Below are 21,426 nucleotides of genomic sequence, written 5' to 3' on the forward strand. Positions count from 1 at the left end.
AATAGATGAATCTTAACAAACATTTGGTTCAAACATCACTGAAGCTCAAATGCTCCCAGGTCAAACACCAGGTAACAAGTTAATAGTCAACAAAGAGGGGAAACAAATGTTCCACTGAATCCTGTGATCCTGTGGACATGCTCTCATCTTCTGTGCTGTTTGCCTCGTGAGCTCGGATGAGCTAGTTAAAACTCTTATCAGAGGTTCAGTTTTTCCATCTCTGCTTGCAAATAAAAGCTTATGTGGAAAACTGATCTACTGCCTTTAGTCTTTGCAATACCCTTCTCTAATGAGTCGTAACATGGCTACTCTTATCGGTCCTGGATGAGTTAGTGCACATGCATTCTATGTCAAAGCTTCTTTTCAAGTAGGACCCACAATTTACAACCCCATCGTTTGGGAATAAAATTTCAGCTCCTGGGCTTTACCCCAGACTTCCTGGCTTAGAAGCTCTCCTTAACAAGACTCCCAGGTAAAGCACACAGGCTCAAATTTGAAAAGCACTGCTTTTGACAGGGGTGGTGGTACACACCTTTAATCCCAGAACTCAAAATCAGAGGCAGGCAGATCTCTGAGTTCCAGGGCAGCCAGGGCTACACAGCAAAACTTTGTTTCAAAAGGAGAAGGAAGAGGGAGAGGAGGGGGAGGAGGGGGAGGAGGGAGAGGAGGGAGAGGAGGGAGAAGAGGAGGGAGAGGAGAGAGAAGAGGAAAAGGAAGGGAGGGAGGGAGGGAAGGAGGGAGGGAGGGAGGGAGGGAGGGAGGGAGGGAGGGAGGGAAAAAGAGAAAAAAAGAAAAGAATGCTTTCCCAAACTGCTGCCATGTAGTCACTCAGAGTTAGCCACTGCACACATCAGTAGGAATTCACACATTAGGTCGGCCAACAAACCTGTGCGGACTGTATTGAGACCAGGCAAATTTTGAAGGAACTCATAAACCAGGGAAGCAGAGCAGGAAAGAAGACCACCAGATGGCAGTAGCATTCATGAACTTTAGTGAGCATTGCTCTTTCACTGGTTCAAGGTGTATCCCCAACACTAGCATCTGCCCAAGTCTGATGAAGTTCCGCACAGAAGGGGGAGAGAGCAAAAGAATTCCCAGGGTAGATGGGAGTGGGAGAGGAGGTTTCCACGCCTAAGGAATGTCTCTCAGAGACACATCAGGGAATCTCTGATTTAGACTCCAAAGGGAAACAATTTTGCCCGGAGTTTAAATCCTTGGCATAAAGCTATTGGTGGGGTCTGTAGCAAATAGGGCCTTAGTGGACAAACACCTGCTTATTTGGGCTATATTTAAATCAACAAATGTGCAGACATTTGCATTCGGCATGGCTGGGGTCTGGAGCTCTTTGCTTGCACTGAAGAAACCAGCCAATACACAAAATCCATCTTTGGATTTGGAATTGGACAAGGAATGGAGCACAGCTGGTGAGGCTGGGCTTAGGTACCACATTCAAGGGAGGTCTCCTCTCAGTTAGGAGGCAGTAAAATGGCAGTAAAATCCTCAGACTGGTGTAAGTCTGAGGATGTGAAAGCTTAGGTTCTGAGAGTCTAAAGTGTTTTAAATATGTAAATGATGCAATTTGCAAAGGTATAAGAAAGTGACTTAAGGTATAAAAAATGAACAACTCTTCTGATATCTTCCCCTCCCTATGCTATTGTTATACTAAAACTTCGAAAGTACAGAATTTCAACAATCAAGAGTTCTGATGAGCTACTTGTTGTGAGTCAGGTGCTTACCAGCTGTCTTTCAGCAACTCAGCACCAGCAGCTTCTGTCATCACCCACCAATATGTAACGGGTCACATTGCCACTGTCACTGGGAGTTCATATTTCCCTGTGAGACCCTTTAAAAGGTCCCAGCCTCCCCAGATTGCTCCTGGTCTCTGTCACTCTCTCTGTCTCTGCCTCTTTCTCTCTCTCTCTCTTTGTATCTAGGCCTGATCAGCTATAACGTCAAAGAACCACAGAAACCTGGCTCAGAAATCTAAAAGTAGGCCAGGCAGAGAGTGCACCCCTGTAACCACGGCACTCTGGAGGAGGATTGTAAGTTCAAGACCAGATTTGCTAAATAGACAAAACAGAAGCAACTATGAAGATTTCTAGCTTTCGAAGTCCCTCCTCACTGCAGTGTTGGCCTTGATCAAACAACCATGGATCCTAGGCCTTTAGTCCTTCATTTGGGAAGAGCATACTAGACTCTCTCCATGTTAGGAGGCTGACCTGTACAGTTCCTTATCAAAAGGTGCAATGCCTAAGCTCTGGCTCTACATGGAGATTCTGTTTTACTTGATCTAGGGGTGGGTTAGGGTGAAACAAAGACAGCAGTGTGCCAAGGCTGACATCCTCCAAAAGTCCCTGCCCAGCAGCATCTGTTGACACAAAGGCTGGGGATGCCCTTTCATTGCAGAAAAGGGCTCCTTACTAAATCAACCATACCCTCCCTCAGTGCTCTCACTTGCACTGTCAAACACAGCACTTGGCTGATATGTGTGATGTCCTGGATTCTGTCTCCAGCTCTGATGGGTATGAATGAGATTATTTACCTGTAATATCACTACTTGGGTAGCTGAGGCAGGAGGATTGTAAGTTGGACCCTACATGGATTGCAAACTGAGACTACTTTAAAGAGAGATTTGATACTTTCCTGCTGTCTCAATCATAAGGTTGGCTAAAACGCTGGGTATAGGAGATATAGCTTAGCACAGGCTTTGGAGAAACCAGGATTGCCAATCACAGGGAGTCAGCTTGAGCGGGGTGCTATTTTCTTCAACAGAGGAAATAAACTTGCAATCCCATAAGAACAACAACAATATCAACCAACCAGGCCCCCCAGAGCTCTGGGGGACTAAACCACCAACCAAAGAGTATACACAGAGGGACCCACGGCTCCAGCCGCATTTGTAGCAGAGGATGGTACTGTTTGGCATAGGAGGAGAAGCCCTTGGTCCTGTGAAGGCTGGTTTCCCCAGTGCAGGAGAATGCCAGAATTTTGAGGTGGGAGCGGGTTATGGGAGGGAGAGCATCCTCACAGAAGCAGGGGCAGGGGGCTTGCGAGAGTGGGGAACCAGGGAAGGGGATAACATTTGAAATGTAAATACATAAAATAAAAGAAAAAGGAAAGAAAAAAAAGAGAAGAAAATAAATGGCTGGGAATGCTGAAGTAAGTGGTTAAAAAAACCTGGTCATCTTTAGCTATTCTATTAGGAGCCAACCTCCACCTGAATACTCCCAATATCCTGGTCCTTGTCAACAGTGGCTAAAACTCATTCCTATGAAAGAGACCTGTCAGGCTAGAGAAATGGCTCAGCACTGACTGCTCCTCCAGAGGTCTTGAGTTCAACTCCCAGCAACCACAAGGTGGCTCACAACCACCATGTAATGGAATCCAATACCCTCTTCTGGTGTGTCTGACAGCTACAGTGTACTCATATACAAAAAATAAATAATTCTTTAAATAAAGGAAGGAAGAAGAAAGGGGGGAGAAAGGGGGGAAGGGAGGGAGAGAGGGAGGGAGAGAGAGAGAGAGAGAGAGAGAGAGAGAGAGAGAGAGAGAGAGAGGAATGTCTTAGATAGAGAACTGTCTTAGTTAGGGTTTTACTAACAGACACCATGACCAACACAATTCTTATAAGAAGAACATTTAACTGGGGCTGGCTTACAGGTTCATAGGTTCAGTCTAGTATCATCAAAGCGGGAATATGGCAGCATCCAGGTAGGCATGGTACAGGAGGAGCTGAGAGTCCTACATCTTCATCTGAAGGCTGCTAGCAGAATACTGGCTTCCAGGCAGCTAGGATGAGGGTATTAAAGCCCACGCCCACAGTGACACGCCTACTCCAACAGGGCAACCAACACCTTCTTATTAGAAGGCTTGGCCACTCCCTGGGCCAAGCACACAAACCATCACAAGGCCCCGTGTGCTTTGCATCTTCCACTAATAGAATCCATCCTTATGCTTGTCACAGATCCTATATCCTAGCACTGATTTATCAGCCAATAGAATTCATTCTTACTGTAAAGGTCACAGGTGCTTTGCCTAATACTGTATTATTATAACTGTCATGTGCAAACTTTTTTCAAAAGTTTTACTATGCTTAAATATGTAAGAAGAATACACCATAAGGTCAGACCCTGGAGGCTTTTTGGTTTGGGTTGGTTGACTGCTTGGTTGTTGACTGGTTTGATTTGATTTGGTTTGGTTTTTTGAGACAGGATTTTTCTGTGTAAAAACCTAGCAGTCCTGAAACTCACTTTGTACACAAGGGTCTCCTCAAACTCACAGAGATCGGTCTGTGTCTGCCTGGGTTATGACCCAGTGCCTACAGAATTTTATTCTTCACCTTGTGATTCCATACATTTGAGGGTCATAAGGTTTGTGGGATACCTAACAACTTGGAACTTTAATTTTTGGCATATAGTTTAAACAATGTTACTATGACTGATATTAAACCAGTGCAGATTTTTGTAGTTTTGTTTTTAAAATATCTAATCCAAAAAAAAAAAGAAAGAAAAAGAAAGAAACATATGAGAAGACTGTACAAAAGAATTGAGATTCTTATTTATGAAGTTGAATAGAGGAACCATGGGCTTTACGGTCTTGATCACAAGGAGGCAAGAAAAGAAGTTCAGAAAATTTCCACCTGAGGGCAGTCATCTAAAAAAGAATCTTGGGGAGACACTTCCAATTTAGCTCAATTCTCAACTCAGACTAGTCAAAGTTTTTTTTTTTTCCAGACTCCCCAGGAAAAATCTGTCCCCACTCCCTTCTAGACTTTCTTATTCACCAATCAAGCCAATTTAAGGCAGTTACTTGATACAGTGCATAACCCCAACACCTCACTACCCCTCGAGACTGTTCCCCAGGATGGCCTTACCCTGTGGCTCTGTGATCTCGTGGGGACCGTTCTCTCTGGTTCTCTAGCTCTTAGCCCTGAATTTTCATCTTCTGTTGTCGTATACTGAGAAGAAGCGTCTCTCCCCATCCCACTCAAAGGACCAAAGGGACCTCGGGGCACCTTTGGCCCTACAAACACAGGACTGTGTGTTCCAGAACAGAGCTTGAAAATTACAATTCTAGCTGGGTGTGAGGTCCCAGCATCCAAAAACTATTTGAATGCCTCATTCACTTCAGTGGGTTATATTTATTTTTGGGTTTCAGGCCCCAGAACAAACAACTGAGATGCATATTTTACTTACCTGGCCTCCAACGTCCCTCAGTCCCTACCTAGCATATGCCACCTTCTACCCTACTACCCCAGCCCAGGGCTCTTTCCCCTCAGACTCCTCCATATATAACCAGACATTTTAGTCTCTCCATCCCTATCTCCCCTCTTCTTTCCCGCTCTCTGCAAGAGTTCTTTCTCTCTTTCTCTTCCTCCCCACTATCTCCTTCCCCCATGGTGACTTCTCTGGTCTCCTTCCTTGGGACCTGAGAGCAGCTTCCCCAAAAACCTTCATGTATACATAATTCAATCTGGCTTGAACTGGCTCATTTTACTAGTGGAGAAATAACTTAACCATTTATAGCCAACCAAAAGGGATGACATAGGGAAAATCTAAGTGACTAGGGAGACCAAGGAGTGGTTCTGTCCGGCATCCATTTTGTCTGAGCAATTAGATGGTGTCCTTCAAATGGTTAATAACCTTACAACAGTGAGGCCATTTGCATTTAAGTTAGGCTGTGATTTGCCCCATATAGAGAAATACTTTCAGCCCAATTTAGGAAATGCAAGGACAACTTTATGCTAAACAGTTCAATTTAACAAGAAGTAGTGTCTCATTGTTGATTTGAATTTGCACCAGTGTATTAAGTATTTCATTGTGTTCCTCTTAGCCACTCATCTTTTATTTCAATCTTGTCCTCGTTTTTCTAAATTCAAAAAAAATTTTTTGACAGAGTATCTCACTACTAGACTTTCAATCCTCCTGCCTCTGCCTCCCAGCCTCTGGGATCACATGTGTGTGTATTGCATTATTTATTTGCTATAATAAATTTAAATATTTTTAATTATAATATAATTTATTTGAATAATGTATTTACTTTTTTCAGACTTTGTCTTCTTGCTTCTTATTTAAGAAGACTTAATGGGTACAGAACAACAAGATTACAGCTTATTATTTGATATGTTTGTGTATCTGTATGTGTGCATATGTGTCTTCCTGTGTATATACCACATGTGTGCAGGTGTTTAAGGAGGCCAAAGAGGATGTCAGATCCCACAGAGTCAGAGTTACAGGAAGTTGTTGAAGGACCCTAGTTCTTACTGAAGCGTAAGCTATTAAGAGGCTTGGCCTGGTAGAAAGAGGTCCATTATGGAATTCTTGTGAAGAACCCTAAGGGCTTTCACCAACTTGACACCCACCGCCTCAGGTCAAGATTAGGCCAAGTACCAGCTTCCCGCCTGGGTCAAGGCTAGGCCAAGTTCCATTCTCCACCCACAGTTCTCAGGAGGAGCAGGGACATTCTTGAAAAACCACAGAATGTACTGACTGTCAGTCACCTGACCCTCTGGTCCCAGATAGAGTTCAAATGCATGTCATATGCTTGCTAGCCAATAGATTCAAAGATCAATATGCTTAGCCAATAAGTTTAAAATGTAACCTGTACCCCTAAAAAGTATAAAATCTGCCTGTTACAGCCATTCGGGTTGCCTTCCAGTCACTTGCCCTGAGGGGCTGATTGAAGGTCAACCCTGATGTGCCAGAAAATAAACCTCTTGCGTTTGCATCAAACTCCGTTCTCGTGTCTCACTTTGCTGGGGGTCTCCTGGTAGTGAAGACTCACTTCGAGCCTTACATTGTGAACCACCAGTCATAGGTGTTAAAAACCAAGCTGAAGTCACTGAACTGTATCTCCAGCCCCAGAACGTTTTTTAGCATCTTAAAGATGCCATTATGTCATTTCAGCATCTTCCCGTATGACGGCTTCTAACGAGAGCAAGCTCAGCCCTGTCGTGCAGGCTGTGTTACTCTCCCCTCTGTGTTAAGTGGGCAACCATGAAATGGCTCCAGTCTATATCCTTCCCAGTCTATATTCCTGTCATAATTTCATAGAAAACCATTCATTACAGCAGCAGCACAGCAGTATTGCTGAATAGAGTCCCTGAGCCTCAGCTGTCTATGACAATGTATGTTCTTCCTTAGATCGTAAATGTCCCTAAAGGCACATATGGTCCAGGCTTGGTCCTCAGCCTTTAGTGCCATTGAAAGGCGGTGAACATTTTAGGAGGTAGGACAGTAGGAAGTTAGGTCATTAGGACTATGCTTTTGTAGAGGTTAGGATATTGTTCCCCTCCTGTCTCTCTGCTGTTGCCTGGCTACCATGCTGTGAACAACCTCCCTAACAGCCATTCCCTACTCTGACACAGGACCTTCCCCTCCATGTCACAGGGCCAAGCAGGACCAAATGACCATGGACCTTAGTAAACTTAGCAACCATGGCTCAAAATCTCTTGTTTTCCTCCTTATAAGTGGTTTATCTCAGGTACTCTGTCAGCAGGAAAGATGACTAATTCAGAGTGTGTGCTGCAGATCATGTGCTACTAGAACACGAAGGAGTATGATATAGCAGAGAAACCCAAGTTGTAGGATGTATTCATCTTAGGGCTATCGAAAGCCTGGGGTGGGCACAGTTGAAATGAGAGGAAGAGCATCATCATGGGACACATTTACTTGGATTCCACGCAGTGCTTTGCTTAACAGCTATTTGGCTACAATCCCATGTCTCTTTGCCCACCGTATCCTTTCCACTCACTGGGGCTTGATGATATTGACCACATTTACTCCTTCATCTTTAAATCCAACAGCTTTGCTGTGTGTGGTTTTGCTAACTGGCTGTTGGTTATTTTCTCTTTGATTGTAATCCAGATGTTTCTGTTTCTTCGACTGCTATGTAAGGATCATTGTGAATGACTCACAGATGCTCTGAATTCTGTTATTTTCCTCTATTAGAAGCATATCTTGGTCCTCTAGGTGTGACTACTGTGGAATTTCAATGCGAAGCCCCAAGGTGTTTTTTATAGGACTGTCTGAACTGCCGAGACTCAAGCCAGGTTCCAAGGCTTAGGGTGGTTTTCTTTGAGTTACTTGTAATCCAGCCCCATATGCATTCAGGAGTCTCAGGGACTTGAGAGGAGTCTATAGGCCCATGCACTCCCACTTAGGGAGCTCCCTCCTTGGTTAGAATTTTCCACTCTTAGAGAAATTCCCACCTCCAGCAGCCCTACACACACACTCAGCATGCTAATCTGCCAGGTGGGCTGCAGCTTTTGATGTGTGTGGTTCCTTCTCCCATCTCATAGAGGCCACTCACTGTGTGGCATGCTCACAGGAGATACACAAGAATTAGTTCAGAGCCCTTCACAATTTATACCTTTTCATCAGCATGTCTCAAAACAGCAAAGCAGCTGGCAGGAGCATGCCTTTAGGTCCCAAGTCTGTCTGTCTGTCTGTCTGTCTGTCTGTCTGTCTCTCTCTCTCTCTCTCTCTCTCTCTCTCTCTCTCTGTGTGTGTGTGTGTGTGTGTGTGTGTGTGTTATGTGCTTATTTTGTGGTCACTTACCCACTTCCTATCTTGAAGCTTGTGAAGATTAAATGTGTTAACACACATACTTTATAACCTGGAACCCAGCACGCCACACATATTACCTGTGGTTGTTGCTTAAAGCACAATTTGTCAGCCGTGTTTCAGGCAATTAGTTTTTCCAAACTGTAAGTTTCTAGGGCAGCTAAAATGTGACCGGATACACAGAAAACACTTCATTCAAATTTCCAGTCTATGTCCTATCTAGAGTGATGGGAATACACTCTGGATGGCGCCAGAGAGAGAGAGAGCTATTGAAAATACAGAACTTCTTGCAAAATGTCAGTCCATGTCTAAGATTAAGTTTGGGAAAATGTCTTTGCATTTCCAGTCGCAGCTGTTTGCCAGCATGTCCCCAATCACAGTGGGTCAACAGTTGCAACACAGATGAAACTCTGAGCTCCAATAATGATTCTTTGCTTGTATCTACTAAATGAGTAAGAAATAATGGATTTGTGGGGATGCTTAATTATTATCCCATTTGGGGCAGCTTGTGCGGATCTGGCCAGTTTCTGGTATATGTGCTTGACAAAATCAACTAAATGGGGTGGAGGAGCGCGGCTCTGTGAGCGGGTTGAGTCCGGCCCAAGCCCGCCGCCCAGCCCAGCGCCCTGGTCAGACCAGTCGGACGGCTTCGCTCTAGCCTGTCCCGCCCAAACCTCCGATCGCCGCCCTCCCGGAAACCCGGTTCAGCGCTGCGCCTCCCCGCAGCCCTCGCGGCTCCGGCCGGCTCCTGGGCCCGGAGCCAAAGGGGCGCCCGGGCTGCCGGAGCCCAGCGGGACGTGGAGACAGGCACATGCGAAGGGCTCGGCTGCAGTGGCAAGAATTCGATCTGACGTCCTCCTGAAGGTGTCTCCACTGTGGCTGCGCCGTGCACCGGTCAAGACTAGCAGGTGAGCACCTGAGGAGAGCCCACTGGGGCCAGAACGTCCAGGACTAGAGGTCTGAGTAGGGGAGAAGTTGTAGGAGGCTCGATAGCTAGCAGGGACCCCAAGAATAAGGCCTAACTGACGAGATAAAGTTTAGTTGAGCCCCACTGATCAATCCTGGTATGGGGTTTCTTCGACTGCTGGAGCCCTCGGTAAAGCAGGAGCCTTTAAAGATGTTCTCTGGTGACTGTGATGACGTCTGAGGTGCTCCTCCCAGATGACACATGTTTACTGGGAGCTTAAGGGCTGGCCCCAGGAAGGTGCTGATATCTTGGAGAACCGCAGCTCTTTCCCACATGGTTGGCACTGGCCCTTCTCCTGAGCTCTTCTGGTTATGTCTGTCCAGAAAACAGCAGACATTCTTGGGAAGGTAAACATAATCCATTCAGGTGATAAGTCACCTTTCTTTCTGGTTCCTTTCGAGACTTAGGATTCAGCCTTACTTGTCCTTTCAGTAGAATGACAATGGAACCGGGGTGCGAATTATGCTGGGTTTTTCCAGGGTATAGGCCGGCTTTTGTTCCCCTAATATATGTGTCCACCAGTCCTCAGTTCACAACCTGTATGTCTAGGTCGTGAGGCCAGCATCAAATTCAAGTGCTGAATATCTCCATTCTCACTTGCCTGCAAACCTCATTAGCCCAGCCCCTTCCCCAAGCCCTAAGGTGATTGGATGTAATTAACATCTAATTGGATTTCTATGGTTCCTCTGCGGAGAAACACCTCAAGGTCAAGGTTAGTGAACAGGAAGTGAGTATTGTCTTCCCAGCATAGCCTTTTCTGTTCCTGTAGGGTCGTGGGAAGATTCCTTCCTTCCTTTATTCAATGGATACTCACTAAGCAGCAGCAGCTGCTGCCGCATACTTAGGCATTATGAACTCTCTTGCCTTATCTCGGGATGAGGAGAGATGTGACAGGAAAATGAGAGAAACTGTCCCTTGGCTAGAGAGGATGCAGCAGACATCCTAAGTAAGGTGGGGAAGTGCTACCATCTTCAAGGCCTACAAGTCTCCACAGAACAGTGATGGGGAGTTACAAACTTACTTCTAAGGCCTTAGAGCACTGCATGAATGAGGTGGGGAGGAGCCCTCAGAGAGCACTGAATGAATGAGTATGTCTAGGTCACCCTCCCTGAAGTCCCAAGAACATTTCTTTTGGTGTTGTTTAGATCTAAGATAGGGCTATGTCTTCCTAGGAGACATGGCCTGTTGTCCATTTGCTCACTCATTTAACAAATATTTGCCCAGCTTTCTGTACTTCCCAGGTTTAAAACCCATTAGTAAACAAGGCAGCTCTTTTCTTTGTAGATGCTATTTTCATCTGTGAAAATAAATGAACTGTTTGTTTATGAGAGTCCTGTTATGTGCTATGTTACACAGGCTAGCCTTGAACTCTTGGTCCTGCCTCAGACTCCTATGTTCAGCAGAGAGGTCAGGACAGCTGGATAGAAAGGGTTTGACTTGGGCAGAGGCTTATGAGGATAGGACATAGCCATGTTACTGCCCAGGGGAAGAAGATTCCCACCAGGGGAATAGAGAGTAGAAAGGCATAGAGATGAGCAAGATGTGATTCATTGAACATGTTGGGGGAACAGAAGGCTGGAGTAGCTGTGGCAGGTCACACGAGGCCGACAGGAACCAGAGCAGAGAAGCAGACAGCACCTTTAGGAAGGCCAGGCTTGGCAGTCCCACTAAACAGGGTAAATGCTGGTGCTTTGTTCTCGCTGTCACAAAATGCCTGACAAGAATGGGATAAGCAAAAGGTCATTTTGGCTCACGGTCCGAAGATATGGCCCATTACAGTGAGAAGGGCATGGTGGCAGAAGCCAGAGGCAGCGGCTAGCACTGTCTGTGGTCATTGAGCAGGGAGAGATGCATGTTAGCCAGCACACAGGAATCCTGTCAGCATCCTTCGTTTAAATTTTCCTAGTCCCAGCTATGATGGCCCATGCCTTTAACCCTAGCATTCGAGAGGCAGAATCAGGATCTCTGTGAGTTCGAGACCAGCCTGATCTATGGAGTAAGTTCCAGGAAGTCAGGGCTACACAGAGGAAACCCACTCTCCAAAACAAAACACAACAAACAAACAAAACAAGCAAGCCAACAAAAACATTTAAAAGGGGTTGAAGAGATTGCTCAGCAGTTAAGAGCACTGACTTCTCCACCAGAGGACCCATGTCCCATGTTCAATTCTCAGATCTACATGGCAGCTTACATCTGTCTCTAACTCCAGTTTCAGGTGATCCAACATCTTTACACAGACACGCATGCAGGCAAAACACCAGTACACATGAAATATAAACAAATTTTTCTAGAGTGACCCTCATAGGCAAACTCAGAAGTGTGTTCGTTGGTGGTTTTCAGTCTCATCAAGCTGACAGTTAAAGAGTAGGATCTGAGAGCTTTGTCATCTGGAGAGAGGACTCCTACGCTTAGTACCCATCAGTGTGTTGTCGGCCCACACAAAGAGAACTAAAGGAGCAACCTTGGGATTTGAGGATGGCAGGAAAATTGTTGCCTTCTGGGAAATTCCTAATGATCTTTTTTATTCTGAAACTAATTAGATGATCCAATTATCAGGATTTGACAAAAACAAAACAAAACACCTAACTGAAGAGCAGAGTAACTGTGTTACTGGGCAAGGATATATATTTCACCCCCTTAGCCTCTTATGTGTAGTAGTAGCATAGTTAATCCCCAGCAGGGCTCTGAGGTTTGTGCTGTTGCTATCCCCTGGGAAGCCAGGGCCTGGAGAGAGGAAGAAAGTTGCTGAGCTTGCATGGCCAGTAAGGAAGGGTCAGACTTTGCCATCAGGTGGTAGAGCTTTTCAAGCATCCGCTTTAACTGTCATGTTGTGGTAGAGACCCAGCCTCAGGTCCACACTACTGAGGTTCTATCACAGAATTCTGTTTGTTGCCCCAGCTTTTATAGAAGTAGAGCTGGCACTTAGAAAGATTCCTTCATGAAGTAGTGGTGTCTGTGGTTCATTCCTATAGGTATTGGTCCTGGGCTGTGGAAAGACAGAGTGGACATAGGCACAGGACCAGCTAGTCAGGTTCTGTTCAGTCTTGGCTAGAGAGAGGCCCAGCCTCATGCCCAACTTCCATTTCCACTCCCTGTGAATTGAGAGCCCCTCAGCTGTCAGCCCATTCCCATAAGTCCTTTGAATACCAGTCCTGTTCCCAGCACCTCCTCTACTCTAGTCTGAAACGAAATAGCTGAGATTGGATTCTTTATTTTTGTTTAAAATAGATGTTTCCCTTAGAGCATGATTCTGGAGGCTAAAAAATCCAAGATTGTGTGACTGGTATCTGATGGGGTCTTTTTACTGCATCTTAACAGGAGAAAGGCATCACAAAGCTGGATGAGGAAGCGAGTCAGAGGGCCTTTATGACAGAGTTAATCTTGTGATGTTTATTAAGCTATTAATTTATTCATGAGAATGAGAACCCTTGTGACACAATCACTACTGAAGGTTCAAAGTTACATTGGACTGAGGATTAAGTTCCCAACTCACAAAGGGTAGGGGACACCTTCAGATCACAGTAATTGGCACTGCAATGAACTTTGATTTTCACACGAAATAATGGAATGAATGTGAGAGTAGGAAGGCAGGTGCCCCCAGCAGTACAGCGAGGGGAGAGTCATCTTGGAACTTGAATCCAGGAGGTGGCAATAAAAACTGCAGGGCATGGGAGTTGCATGACGATGTGAACTTTATAGTTATTTATTATTAGGAGAATACTCCCAGGAGGCAGAAGCAGGCCTGAGCTACATGAAGAGACTCTGTCTCTAAAACCTAAGAAAGAGAAAGAAGACATCAGGGCTTTGCACATGTTAAATACGTTATTTATTTGTTTACTTTTTGTTTGTTTGTTTGTGGAGACAGGGCCCAAGAGCCCAGGTTAGCCTCAAACTGGCCTTAAACTCCTCATCTCCCTACCTGGACTTTTTAAGTGCTGGGTGTCTAAGCATGTGCCACCATGACCAGTTTTATATGCTGCTGGTCACTCTACCAACTGAGGCACATCCTTATCCCTTAATAGAGACTTCAGTCTCCTTTTATCCCCAAGAAAGATGAAGAAACCTCTAGAGGGAGAAGAGAGATTCGGGAAGTTCTGGGTAAAGCAGCCTTGTGCTCTGAGTGTAAATGATCAACAGAGGCTGTCAGCTCAGGAGACACAAAACCTTCTCGTGGAGGATAGAAATGTAGTGAAGAACAGCATGGGGGTGCTAAAGTTTCTTTGAACTATAAACACGACTACATTCTCTCTCTTTTTTTTTCTTTTCTTCTTTTTTTTTTTTTTTTTTTTTTTCTTTTTTCGGAGCTGGGGACCGAACCCAGGGCCTTGCACTTGCTAGGCAAGCGCTCTACCACTGAGCTAAATCCCCAACCCACGACTACATTCTCAAAGGCCATTTCTTTTTTTTTCTTCTGAAAGGTTTATTTATTTTGTTCCTGTGAGTACGTTGTCACTGTCTTCAGACACACCAGAAGAGGGTTCCAATCCCATTACAGATGCTTGTGAGCCACCATGTGGTTGCTGGGAATTGAACTCAGGACCTCTGGAAGAGCAGTCAGTGCCCTTAACCGCTGAGCCATCTCTCCAGCTCTCAAAGGCCATTTTTTAAGGACACATATACTATTTGTAAACAAGCACACATGCATACCCATGCACACCTCCCTTTTTTTCCTTTTCCTTTTCCAACTAGTAAAAATAATACTCAAACCCATGTACCTTTTTGTAAACTTAGCAGTCACTCTCAACAATTAATCTTCAAGATTTTACCATTTCTTGACAAATGTTGAATGTCTTGTTGGATGAGTAGACCATGTTTATCAAGTCAGTCCCATGGGTTACAGGTTATTTTCCCTTGTTTGCTAGAAGAGACCATAATGCATTAGGTGTACCTGCACCTAATCTGTCTTTTGAGACCTGTTTCAGCAGTAGGAGAAACATAGATGAGTTATGTGTGTGTTAGACTACTGATGCTGCCAGTCACTCTCCAGCGATACAGCATAACTTTTACTTATAAAAGTGATGATTTCCCAGGTCTCCCGGCAACCCAGGGTAGCATCAACTCGCCCGCCTTGTTAACTTCAAAATGTTGTTACATTGTGATTTTAATAGGTATTGTTTTCTGACGAATCATTTTATCAGTTTCCCATATGTTTTAGGCTGCCCATCTTTCTCTTCATATCTTTGGTGTGTTTGTTAGCTTTCTATTTTCATAACAAAATACTGAGAGATTATCAACTTGTGAAGAGAAACCGTTTCTGTGGGCTCACCTTGCAGTTTTCAGCTGTGGTCAGTCGGCCAGTTGCTTTGGGCCTGTGATGACACAGATAATGACAGGAATATGTATCAGATGAAGCGGAGAGAGAAAGGAAGCAGTGGGTCCAACTGTCTTTCTGAGACACCCCCAACAGCCTACATCCTTTCAATAGTTCCTACCTCCTAAAGGCACTGCTGAGGAGCGTTCTGTGCTGAGGAGCGTTCTGTGCTGGGGACTGGGCCTTTATTGCATGACCCTTCTGGACAGAATCTGCAGTATTTGGCCTGTGCTTTAAGTCAAATATTGCTCTTTTTGTTATTAAATTATAAGGAGTCTTTTGTCTCAGGTCTGTTACCTCCCCTACACCAACCTGTGAGAAGTGACCACCCTGATGCGTTTAGGATGGGTTTATCCTTGGAGCTGGACATATCTGAGGAAACTACGTGATGATGAATTATGTATGCATGAACCACACAAATTACACTATTATATTTTTTCTTTAAATATCCTTTATTGGAGAGTGCGTATACCTGGGGTGCCAAAAGTCCTCAGGCTTGGTGGTTGGCACTTCACCCACTGAGCCATATTGCCAGCCCTGTCTTTTTTCTTACTCACTAAGACAGTTCTTTCTCCTCCTCTTCTTCTTTTTAATTAGATTGCTAGTAGTGTACATTTAGCTTGCCTTTTCTAATAGCAATATAGCCAGAGTTTGGGAAATATTCTAACAGTCAGTTAGTGGATTAGTCTAGAAAGGTGAGTGGGGTTATTGTGTTAAAAAACCCTGAAGGGAAGAGAGGGTCATGTGAGAATGGGTAGAGGAAATGGGGCTGACCAAGAGGATGGTGGGGGTCCCATAACATAGATGGTTTGGGGGAGATGTTGACTGGAAAGTGTCCAGTCAGTGGAGATTTTCAGGGTAGGATGATGTCACAGTGGTGGGAAATTTTGGGCTGAGGACATGATATATCTGAGAGTCCAGGAACAGCTGCAGCTCTCAAATCAGACCAGTATGAATACAGTAGCACTGAGCCCTCCAGGCACAAGAGGAAAAGGCCCAGACTGGTATCAAGACTTGATAGATAGGACCTGGGAGGGGCAAGCTCCAAGGCGAGGGTGGGGAAGGCGCTCTTAGCACATTAACAGGCTAGGTATGAAGTCCTGTGGAGAGTTCATCTCTGGGCTGGAGAGGGCTTGACAACTCTTCAGTGAGTGGCTGGGAGGGGAACATGTGAGGGTGAGATCACCCGGAAGAACAGAGTGAAGGCCTTGAGAGGCCTGGCCAGAATGAGAGCCCCGAGGCAGCTATATAAGAACTGGATGGACAGGCTGAACCAACTGAAGAGATATAGTACATTTTTAATGGACTCTGCCACTCTAGAATTTGAGCACCAGTAGAGAGTGGGGTTATAGACAAGGCCTAAGGAACCATACCTTCCTGCCTGCCTTGGAGGATGCAGAACATGCCTGGGCAAACGGTTTAAGAAGACCAGTGTGGTGGTTCAGCTCCCCCAGGTAGGAGCTGGGATCCCCAAGCACTGTTCATGCAGGGATGACATGGCTGGAGTAGCTTAGGTCTGTGTTCAGTACTAGAGAGCTCTAGTACAGGCAATGTTAAGTATGGTCTCTCAGTATGATGATCTTTCTGGTTACCCAGGAAATGCCTCCGATTTTCTGTCCTCTTTTTATGATACCATGTTTTGCTACTAACTCTATACACCAATAGCTTTCCAATCAATGATCAATGGCTGACCAGAAGGAATGGGCACTGTGAAGAAGACATTCTTCAACTTGCCAGAAATACTCAGAGCCTGTGGTAGTGACTGCTCAGTGGTGTGCCCTTGTCAGGACTTTTGGCATGAGAGCTTTTCATCTATAATATCTTTCTTTAATAGTTTTCTTTGAATGTATTTTGAGCATCTTGAGTAATACCATCTGTGAGACTACAGGCTTGCTATAGCAGTTGTAATTTTCCTAATGCATAGTTACACAAATGCTTAACTAGTAAAAAGCTCAGCATGTATATTACATACCCACTGAAACAAAGCTTGAATTTGTGTGTTCACAGAGAGGTAATCTTGGAGCTGAAAACTTCCTCCCAACCCTGTGCACTAGAGGATAAAACTGTTTCCTCTACCTTCTTAGTGACTCAGAGATGAAAATAAAATAGACAAAATGCATACACAGAGTAACAGGAATAGCTGGAGTTTTGAATGGTTACATTAAAAGTCTATATGCCTAACTTAGAGAAAAAGAGGGGCAGGAAGAGGCTTCCATAGAAAGAATATGTAAGTTTCTTTTGGGGAGAAAGATAGATGTGAAGAGAATGAATGAAAGAAAGCTTGGGAGGCTGTAGAGGTAAGATGGCCTTGCTGACCTCAGGGCCATAAAACTGTCCCAGGGAAGGGATTGACTGAAGTTTATTTCCTGTGTTGCCTTCCAGGAGTAGACTCTTTACAAAGAAGGCATTTGCAGCTGCCTCATTTTCTGGAGGTTGCTGCATTCTGTCATGTAAAGCAAGTTCTGTCTGAGAGAGCTCTGTTCTTATGCGTAGAATCTTAGAATGTCTTTACCTTCAAGTAATTTATACAGCAACTCTGGGGTTCCAAATGGGTCCCAACACCTGTACCAGGGAAGCAGCCATTTTCAACATGGTTACAGGTAAGAATCAAGGATAATAATGGGACTGCAGTTCAGTAGCAGATCCTAGGTTTGATCCCTATCACCAAACAAAGCAAAGTAAAACAAGATGCCCAAGCTCATAAAGACATTCCGAAGCTCCCTCCAACCCCACCATAATTCTCCACCTCTGCCAACCACAGACAGAGGCCATTAAAGAATCTTGGAATATTTAAAGTGAGTAGAGATATTATTCAAGCAAACAACATCATTATTTAATCGAACAAACTAAATTTGCTAGTGATAAATATAATACACATTTATAAACTGAGCAGTGGTTGGCGCACACCTGTAATTCCAGCTCTTGGGGGGCAGATTCAAAGAGACTCCAAGTTTGAGGCTAGCCAGGAGTATGCAGAGAGACCCTGTCCTGAAAAACCAAGTGTGTGTGTCTGTGAGTGTGCATGCAGTGTGTGCACACACAGATTTGTGTCTCAAATTGAATGTATTCTAAGCAACCATAAAGGAGTTAAAGTCTTACAAAAATTTCAATGAGGAGAAAGTCTCAATGTTGTGATGTTTACCTAAAAAAGTTTCAGAAAATTTTCATTCTAAATATAGAAACAGTTTTCTTCCCTTCGTATGTGGGGGTGGGGGCGGGGGGAGGTGATAGGTACATGTCAGCCTCAAGTGCCACTCCTCAGGAACCATGCACTGTTCTGGGGGAATGATTCTCTCACTGGGAGCTGAGACTCCCCAATTAGGCTAGGGTGGCCACACATGAGGCCTCACGATCCCCTGTGTCTGACCCCCCACCCCAGCCCCGGCACTGGAACCATAAGCAGGTGTCATACGGTGCAGCTTTTTTATGTGGGTGCTGGGGGTTGAGCTCATGTCTTTACATTTGTATGGCAGGCAAGCCTTTTACCAAGTGAGTAGCTCCCTGGCACACAAACAGGTTTCCTATTCAGTAATAGACTTTGAGCATCTCTCTGCTTAAATGGTTTTTTAAAACAAGATCAGTAATACTTGCCTAGGTTCCACTAATCAAGGTAGAGGATGTGAACACTTTTGCTCTTATAAGTAATGGTGAGCTAGTGTGCTCCAAGCAGATAGATGTTCAGTGGGTGCCTTCAGTGAGGGAGGGTAGACAACCGTGGAAACCACTCACTGACCACATGAGAGGGACAGACCCATGACAAGTACCTGTGAGAAAAGTGCTCTCCTAAAATCTCCTAGCTGTGAGTTGAGGGCAGACAGGGAAGGGACCCTTGGGGGAAAGAAAGAATGAACTTTCATGAGGGGCAAAGGAAAGTCTGGGCACCCTGGCTTGGGTGCTCTGCCCAGGATCACCTGTCCACAGATACAAAGGGTCTTTGGTTTGACCAGACAGGGATAGGACTGCTTCCTTGGGTCACCTGACCTGGAGTAAGCCGCTGAGGCATCCGCTTTTGGACCTCTTGCAAGGGACTGAATGGCAGGCTGGGTAAGCGCTCTGCTGCTGAGACATACACAGTCTACTCATGTTTTTTGAGATAATACTTCGCTAAGTTGCTCAACCTGGCCTTGAACCTGCTTCATAGCCCAAGTGTGTCTTAAACTGTCCATCTTCCTCTCAGCCTCTTGAGTAGCTGGGATTGTGGCCCTGCGACCCACACCCCCTTTCACAATCACTTCCTGAAGAAGTCAGGAAGCTGACGGTGCACGGTGCACGGATACCAGTGGATGTGTTGGAGGTTGACATCACCTGTGGATTCTTACCCCATCCTTTGTCCTGACTCTGAGAGATGCCCCACCCCCACCCCTAACCCCAATCTAAGCCACAAGCACGCAGGTGGTAGTGCCTTTAGCCCCTGCTGGGTATTAGCAATTGAAGACTTGGCCCACCTTCCTCCAGCTCCTTGCTCTGATCCCTGGGAACCCACTTCCTGACCAGACAGAGATCTGGGAAGGCTGGTGTCCTCCTTTCTGTCCTTTCTGAGAACTCATGCTTGCAGAGCTCACATTGGTGGTGAGGAACATGACTCTGCCTGCAATTAGATCACACAGCTGCCTTATATCAAGGCTTCTCTAAAGGAAAGTGCTGGTTGTCACTCTGTCTGCTACTTGCCCAGACGTTCAGCGTTTCAGGTCAGCCAGCCTTAGCTTTGAGATTAAGATTGGTTACAACATGGGAGACCCACTGGCTTGGAGAGGAGGCCTGCCCTCTACCTCAGTACTGCAATGCCTATTTCCATAGCATATAGATGGCAGCAAGACAGAGGACGGGTACTTGCTGGGCTCTGCAGTGTTATTGATTATCAGTAACTACTCTGATCCCCAGTCTCCTCAACTGCCTGGAGCATGGGGACAATCATACTTCATCCATGGGCTCTCCGGGGAAAGGGCCAGTGCCTTAGGAAAGTCTGGTGAATTCTGCAAAAGTCTGTGCATAGGGGGCTCAGGAAAGAATGTGGCAATAAGTCAGGGTTTCCCTCTCCTCCCTCTGGGCCTCATGAGGGGCTCCACATTTAAGAGGTGTCCCTTCCCCCTCCCATGCTCACTGCAACCACCTGTGCTGAAGGGCTTCCTTTGCGGACAAACAGGAAGTAGCTTATCTCAGGGGCTCGGAAGACTCCGTCAATGCTACATGCCTTGGGCTGTGTGGGCTGTGTGTGCTGCAGACCCCATGGTCAGGATGTGTTTGGGTTCTTGGAGAGGATGGTGGACTTGAGAGACTCCATGAGTTGGGGGAGAAGGATGAAGGAAGTAGAGCTCACTACTTGAGACTCTGGGACCAGGGGCCATAATGTCCCTCCAGCTGGAGGCCTTTTTGGCCTCCACCAAGGGATCCTCCACCCAGAGTTTTACTTCATATAATATCAGGAGATAAAAGTTACAAGAAAAGCGTGCAGACTGAGGACTCCAGCAGTCAGGAAAGTCCTTCATGACCCATGGCCTCGAAGGTGAGGGAGAGGCAGATTTCCCTTTGTTCCGAAGTGATTAGGAAAGAGATGAACAATCAGTCAAATGGAGGAGGGACAGTTTAGGTCAGGCACTCTGCCATCAAATGAATGTACTTCATGGTCACAGGGAAGGCTGTTGATCCATAGATGAGCTGAACCTGGGACCAAGGAAGGAGGCAGCAGACTGCCTAGGTAGCATCCAACCAGCTTCAGGGATCTAAGAGTGCTAAGGGCCACTGGGGAGGAGGCGGAGCCCCCAGTCAATAGGACAACCCTGCTCACCTCCAGTCTCTTATACTATGGTCATGTGCTTCAACTGTCCCCTCTCAATGTCACCTGTCTGCAAACTCTCAGTGGCCATGTTTAATGAAGGCTCACTTTCCTTTTTATTGCTCTTGACAATCCAACAAGCCTCAGAACAGCCAACCACTTCCTCCTTCAGAAGCGACCTCCTCTCTCCAGCTGTCTCTGTTTCTCTTACCTTTCGATAGTCTGCTTTACAGAGCCCTCTCCTCCCATCCTGGTGGGCCCCACCATGCCTGGTTCAGATACCTCTCTGGGGCCACACCAGCCCCTAAACTCCAGGCATGTGTTCAGTTGCCTGCCGGAATTCCACAGATAGCTAAACCCAACACTTAGAAACTCAAACTCCTGATCTCCCAGGAGCTTCCCTGCCTGGGGTTTTTCCTTGTCCAAAAATGCCATTGCTGGCACTTGCTGAGGTCTGGAAGCTACCCTTGACTTCCCTCCTACCTTCACATCTCCCATCTGTAAGCAGCCAGGCTTCTCAGTTGTTCCCATGCCATTATCAACCTTGTCCAAGACAGTGTCCTCCCTTATCTGGTCCCCTACTCCATCTCCAAAGCCACCTAACGGGGGTTTTCCTCTTAGGTAGCCCCCGATGGTTGTTCTTCACTTAGTAGACAAATGACACTAAAATAAACTCATAAGCAAATACTTATTTGGCCCTCAACTCCCAACTTCAAATACACCTTGGTCCACAGTTGGAGAACCCAGTCCACTCTGGTGGGTCCTGCCTCTACAGAGCCTGGACTTCTTCCAGTGCCAGGCCCACTGACAT

The 21,426-nt window shown here is 45.8% G+C and overlaps 1 protein-coding gene across 4 annotated transcripts in view; it reads left to right on the forward strand.

The window, feature by feature from the left end:
- Window positions 1-9,196: 9,196 nt before the first annotated feature.
- Window positions 9,197-21,426, forward strand: part of Psd4 (pleckstrin and Sec7 domain containing 4) — a 38,527-nt gene continuing 26,297 nt past the window's right edge. The window contains 3 exon segments of one of the 4 annotated variants that reach the window (NM_001134881.2): window positions 9,271-9,472; window positions 10,011-10,243; window positions 15,928-15,939. The gene's annotated coding sequence lies outside the window, so the exon portion shown is untranslated. 4 annotated transcript variants of the gene reach the window in all.

Source organism: Rattus norvegicus, chromosome 3 (assembly GCF_021556685.1).
Source record: "Rattus norvegicus strain SHRSP/BbbUtx chromosome 3, alternate assembly SHRSP_T2T, whole genome shotgun sequence".
Classification (NCBI taxonomy): Eukaryota; Metazoa; Chordata; class Mammalia; order Rodentia; family Muridae; genus Rattus; species Rattus norvegicus.